This window comes from Rhinopithecus bieti, unplaced genomic scaffold, assembly GCF_001698545.2.
Source record: "Rhinopithecus bieti isolate Rb0 unplaced genomic scaffold, ASM169854v2 scaffold_27006, whole genome shotgun sequence".
Taxonomy (NCBI): Eukaryota; Metazoa; Chordata; class Mammalia; order Primates; family Cercopithecidae; genus Rhinopithecus; species Rhinopithecus bieti.
In genome coordinates, this window is record NW_016813373.1 from 1210601 (window position 1) to 1216032 (window position 5432).

Here is a 5432-nt window from a genome sequence, read left to right on the forward strand (position 1 = left end):
GGAGTGCAGTGGCAGGATCTCAGCTCACTGCAAGCTCCGCCTCCCGGGTTTACGCCATTCTCCTGCCTCAGCCTCCCGAGTAGCTGGGACTACAGGCGCCCACCACCTCGCCCGGCTAGTTTTTTGTATTTTTTTTAGTAGAGACGGGGTTTCACCGTGTTAGCCAGGATGGTCTCGATCTCCTGACCTCGTGATCCGCCCATCTCAGCCTCCCAAAGTGCTGGGATTACAGGCTTGAGCCACCGCACCCGGCCTATAATTTTGTTTAATGTTCTGTTTTTTGAGACAGGGTCTCACTCTGTCGCCCAGGCTGGAGTGGAGTGGTGCAATCTCAGTTCACTACAACCTCCATCTCCCATGTTCAAGCGATCCTCCCACCTCAGCCTTCCTAGTAGCTGGTACTACAGGTGTGCACCATCATGCCTGGCTAATTTGTGTATTTTTTGGTAGAAACTGGGTTTTGCCATATTGGCCAGGCTGGTCTTGAATACCCGACCTCAAGTGATCCACCTTCCTTGGCCTGCCAACATACTGGGTTTACAGGCAAAGCACCTATAATTTCTGAGCCTACACCCTGTCTCCACTGTACAAAGTCTTCTTAGTACATCTTAATATACACTTAAAATTAAATCATTTAAATCAAAGAAACATTGTTTTGTTCAGAATTCTATCAAAAGTTACTCAACACTGGGGAAAAAATACATTGCTAGCAGCAATACCAGTTGTTTGAATCACCACACTTGTATCAGACTCCAATTATAGCTGATATAATTATAGTGATTTTGTATATATATATATAAATGTACTTATTCAGCCTTTAGCTCATAAGGTGAAATATGAAGAAAAATATTTTCTTGAACATTATCTTACTTCTCTGAAATAACACTTCTTCATTAAAATAACATGTTGTCAGATGCTTGTATCAAATATTGTTGAGAGGTTAATGAAGAAGAGGATTAAAAATTGACCACTGGATTTAGCAGTGTAGAAATCATTACCAACTTTGAACAATTTCAGTGGAGAGGTGGGGTCAAGACTCTGTTTGAAGTTGGTTCAAACAGCATGGAAAGACAGGAATTGAGAAATGACTATAAATGGCATATCTGAGATTTCCGGTAAAGAGGAGCAGAGAAATAAGGCGGTATGCAAGGCAGTTGGTGCCTAGCACATAAAAAAAGCTCAATAAATGTTGTCCAAAGAGGAGCTCCATGACCCATGGGAGGTGCCCAGTAACTGTAGGCCTACTGAATAAGTGTTAGTAAAAAGGACTGCAGGGATAGGACCATCGTTTCATTTGAGTTTTAAAAGAAATGATGGTGTTAGAGGAGGAACATAGAGGTGAAAGGGTGTTTTAAGCGTCAGTCAAGGCACAAAGATGGGAGGGAGAGGGGTTTGGGGAGGAGCAGTTTGCCTACCAAAGTTGCAGGGGGAAGAGGAGTTGGTATAAGGGGAGGTGAAGGGGTGGGAGGACCAGAAGGCTTGAATAGAGGGACCTGGAGACACAGCTGACAGAAGACCTTGAAGGCCCAATTGTGGCGTTTATGTTGGGTCTGATCAATAACAAACAAGCCAGAGGTCTCGAGCAGTCAGAGACATAATGAGAATGTAGCAGTAGTTCTATTTTTCTGTGCTGTGCTTCTGTTCCAAGTGTTGAAAAGAGGCAGGTTACAACTCACACTCTGGACAATCTAATGAGAAGTGCATGTTTTTATGCTAACTCCAACCTTCAGTTTCTTCTCTGAGTTAGGGCAATCTTGGGAGTAAAATCCTGGAGATAAAGAGTAATAGGAAATAGAAACTTGCTTTAGGCATTTAAGGGTGGGCTGGGGAGAAAGGGTCCTCCTGAATGAGTGTATTGGATGCTGGCTTTACAACACACTGCAGAAAGCCAGGCACCGTCCTTTCACCTGGCTGTCAGCAGCAAGCTCTGTTTTCTCAGACAGGGGCATGTATGCCTTAATGGCCCTCTCCCATTTCCATGGATCCAGGTGAACAAACAGTGAAAACTCAGACCTAATTGAGTACCTCAGAGGCACAGTAATTCATCTTGTCACATATGATGTTGAAATTGGCCAGACATGTTGGTGAACTCCGTTTACCCAGAGGATAGAGTGATAAGGATGGGTCCGAGAGACAGTGAGTATGGTACGCCACAAACAAACCAGGCTTTGGCCCCAGCTGGACCTGGCTTTGAATCCCAATTCCATCTCCTGGCTGCATGGCCTTTGACAAGTTGTTGAGCCTCAATCACTCTGCATGTCAAATAAGAATGATGCTGATTGTGAGGATTAACTATCTACAGTGTTTGTTGCATAAGAAGAATGCTTATCACCAATGCTAATTTTTAAAAATATCATCCTGTTCAGGCCAGTCGGTAACTGAAGAAGCAAGTGGAGAACTGCGGGAGAAGCAGTGATGTTTTCTGGCCTAAGCTTGCCAATTCTGCCTGGTGAAGTCCACTCGGCTGCAGATGATAGTCTACTCTTTGACAATCCTATTTTGTTCATGTGGTCCAGGTTATCAGGAAAGCTCTAACAGGAGGATGCCATCATTTCGGAATTCTTCAGACTATGACTCAATATTCTTTTTGATCTTGGGGATTCTGTTTGAACTTTTAGATTCAGGGGTATATGTGCAGGTTTGTTACATGGGTACATTGTGTGACACTGAGGTTTAGGGTACGAACGATCCTGTCACCCAGGGAGTGAGCATAGCACCCAATAGGCAGTTTTTCAGCCTTTGTCTCCCTATCTTCCTCCCGCTTCTAGTAGTCCCCACTGTCTATTGTTTCCATCTTTATGTCCATGAATTCCCTATGTTTAGCTCCTACTTACAAGTGAGAATATATGGTATTTAGTTTTCTCTTCCTGCATTAATTGGCTTAGGATAATGGCTTCTAGATGAACCCATGTTGCTACAAAGGACATAATTTCATTCTTTTTTATGGCTATGTAGTATTCCATGGTGTATATGTACCACATTTTCTTTTTCCAGCCCACACTGATGGGCACCTAAGTTCATTCCATCTCTTTGCTATCGTGAATGGTTCTGTGATGAACATACAAGTGCATGTGACTTTTTGGAAAAATGATTTATTTTCTTTTGGGTATATACCCAGTAACGGGATTACTCTGTTTTAAGTTCTTTGAAAAATCTCCAAACTGCTTTCCACAGTGCCTGAACTCATTTACATTCCCAGCAGTGCATAAGTGTTCCCTTTTCTCTGCAGCATCACCAGCATCTGTTATTTTTTTTAGTTTTCAACAATAGCCATTCTGACTAGTGCGAGATGGTATCTCATTGTGATTTTGATTTGCATTTATCTGATGATTAGTGACATTGAGCATTTTTTTACACATTTCTTGGCCACATGTATGTCTTATTTTGGGAAGTGTCTGTTCATGTCCTTTGTCCACATTTTAATGGGGTTATATTTTTGATTGTCAAATTTCTTTTTTTTCTTTTTGAGACAGAGGTCTCACTCTGTCACCCAGGCTGGAGTACAGTGGTGCAATCTCGGCTCACTGCAACCTCCACCTCCCAGGTTCAAGCAATTCTCCTACCTCAGCCTCCTGAGTAGCAGGGATTACAGGAGTGAACTACCACACCCAGATAATTTTTTTGTATTTTTAGTAGAGACAATGTTTCACCACATTGGTCAGGCTGGTCTCAAACTCCTGACCTCAAGTGATCCACCCACCTCAGCCTCTCAAAGTGCTGGGATTACAGGTGTGAGCCACCATGCCCAGCCGGCTTGTTGAATTGTTCAACTTCCTCATAGATTCTGGATATTAGACCTTTGTCAGATGCAAAGTTTATAAATATTTTCTCCCATTCTTTAGGTTGTCTGTTTACTCTGTTGATAGGTTATTTTGCTGTGCAGAGCTCTTTAGTTTAATTAGGTCTCATTTATCAATTTTTTATTTTGTTGCCATTGCTTTTGAGGACTCAGTCAGGAATTCTTTGCCAAGGCCAGTATCCAGAGTTGTATTTCCTAGGTTTTTTTCTGGGACTTTTATAGTTTGAGGTCTTACATCTAAATCTTTAATCCATCTTGAGTTAATTTTTGTATGTGGTGAAAGGTAGGGGTCCAGTGTCATTCATCTGCATATGGCTAGCTAGCTATCCCTGCACCATTTGTTAAACAAGAAGTCCTTTTCCCATTGCTTATTTTTGCCAACTTTGTTAAAGGTCAGATGATTGCAGCTGCGTGGCTTTATTTCTGGGTTCTCTATTCTGTTCCATTGGTCTCTGTGTCTGTTTTGGTTACTCTAGCCTTATAGTATAACTTGAAGTCAGGCAATGTGATACCCCAACTTTGTTCATTTTGCTTTGGCTATTTGAGCTCTTTTTGGTTCCATATGAATTTTAGAATACCTTCTTCATTTTTAAAATTTTTAGTAGCCCGGCGTGGTGGCTCACACCTGTAAGCCTGTAATCCCAGCAGTTTGGGAGGCCGAGGCAGGTGGATCACCTGAGGTCAGGAGATCAAGACCAGCCTGATCAATATTATGAACCCCTACTGAAAATACAAATCTTAGCTGGGCGTGGTGGCGGGCACCTGTAATTGTGGGGAAAAGAAAGAGAGATCAGCCTGTTACTGTGTCTATATAGAAGGAAGTAGACATAAGAGACTCCATTTGGTTCTGTATTTGAGATGCTATTAATCTGTGACCCTACCCCCAACCTTGTCCTTGCAAGAGACATGTGCTGTGGTGACTCAAGGTTTAATGGATATTGGGCGGTGCTGGATGTGCTTTGTTAAACAAGTGCCTAAAAGCTGCTTGCTGGTTAAAGGTCATCACCATTCTCTTAATCTCAAGTAAGAGGAAAGCATTTGTCTCCTGCCCGTCCCTGGGCAATGGAACATCTCTGTGTAAAACCCGATTGTGTGCTTTGTTTACTGAGCAAGGAGAAAACCGCCTTTAGGAATAAGGTGGGACTTGCTGGAGCAATGCTGCTAAAAGGTTTATGGAGATGTTTGCATATGCATCTCAAGGCACAGCATTTTCCTTTAAACTTATTCATGTCACAGGGATTTTTGTTCATAAGTCTTACTGCTGATTTCCTCCCTACAATGATCCTATTGTCCAGCCACTCCCTTATCTTTAAGATGGTAAAGATAATTATCAATAAATACTAAGGGAACTCAGAGACTGGGGCCGGCGTGGGTCCTCTGTAAGCTGAGCGCCGGTCCCCTGGGCCCCACTTTTCTTTCTCTATACTTTGTCTCTGTGTCTTATTTCTTTTCTCAAGTCTCTCGTTCCACCTAACGAGAAACACCCACAGGTGTGGAGGAGCAGGCCACCCCTTCAGTAATCCCAGCTACTCAGGAGGCTGAGGCAGGAGAATCGCTTGAACCCAGGAGGCACAAGTTGCAGTAAGCCAAGATCACGCCATTGCACTCCAGCCTGGACAACAAGGGTGAAACT